The 1,158-nt window shown below is 45.2% G+C and overlaps 1 non-coding gene across 1 annotated transcript; it reads left to right on the forward strand.

Moving 5' to 3' along the window:
* Positions 1-464: 464 nt before the first annotated feature.
* On the forward strand, positions 465-538 carry Trnai-uau (transfer RNA isoleucine (anticodon UAU)). Its single transcript has one exon. It is a non-coding gene; the product is annotated as a tRNA-Ile (tRNA).
* Positions 539-1,158: the final 620 nt, after the last annotated feature.

Here is a 1,158-nt window from a genome sequence, read left to right on the forward strand (position 1 = left end):
AATATATTAATACCTTCAGCTGCTGACAGGCGTTGATATATATCAACCGGGACAGATGAAAATGTGTGCCCAGAACTGGACTCGAACCCTCACGCACGCCTTCCACGAGAGCCACATTGTCACCTTGTAAGTACACACACTACATTCGTAGTGTCCCTACCCAACACGCCCAGTATTAATACATAATTCTAATTTCGTTCTAGACGCTTGCAGGTCATCAATATTGTCTGTTCTTCTGGACATCTCTGAAAGAACAGACACTATATCCATATAAGTATATAGTTCTGGCAATACCGGCCATGACCTTCCTCTTCTGTGCGGATGTACACATATTACCCGAACTCTTACGGGACTTCGTAAGAATGTCTTCCACGAGTAATAAGTGTGTTGGGTAGGGACACTAAGAATGTAGGTCTCGCGGGAGGCGTGCGAGAGATAGTCCCTGAAATCGCACTATGTTCTGTGCCCTGTTGGCTCAGATGGTTAGAGCGTCTGCCATATAAGCAGGAGATCCCGTGTTCGAGTCCCGAACGGGGCACACATTTTCACCCGTCCCCGTTGATATATATCAACGCTCGCCAGCAGCTGAAGGTGTTAATATATAATTCTAATTTAGTTACAACAGTTGTGGGGTAGCTTGCGTCAGGAAAGGATACAACGGCCTTATAATACCAGTCCCAACAAAATCAGTGCAAACATGTAGGACAGAGGGGTTGCAACGTCATACTGGTACGTGGGTTCAAAGTGCCAAGTTCTTTGTATGTCTGACTTGTTTTTGTATTCAGTGAAATAGCATCACACGCCTTCTCAACCCATAAAGGTTCACTTCGTTTCCTTCTCTCCTTGGCATGGTGCTATGCGTTGGATCCTCTGTGGCGGGCAGGGAGGATGTCCTGCGTGCAAGCAATAGATTATAAGAAAGAGTACTCTGAAAGCCAGAACCTTGGTGTAGTGTGTTGGCGCCAGTAAAAGGGACACCTAACGGTTCTCTCTGGCATAACTAGCCAAGACAGCGTGAGCAAAAACTGTGTCGTCAAATCAGATATTAGACATAATTAGGAGAATACACTAGCAACTGAAGCTGACCAAGAACAATGGTAACGCAAGATCGAGACAAGACTAACAGAGGAATGCAGGAATTTAATATACGCAATTAGT

Source organism: Schistocerca nitens, chromosome 4 (genome assembly GCF_023898315.1).
Source record: "Schistocerca nitens isolate TAMUIC-IGC-003100 chromosome 4, iqSchNite1.1, whole genome shotgun sequence".
Classification (NCBI taxonomy): domain Eukaryota; kingdom Metazoa; phylum Arthropoda; class Insecta; order Orthoptera; family Acrididae; genus Schistocerca; species Schistocerca nitens.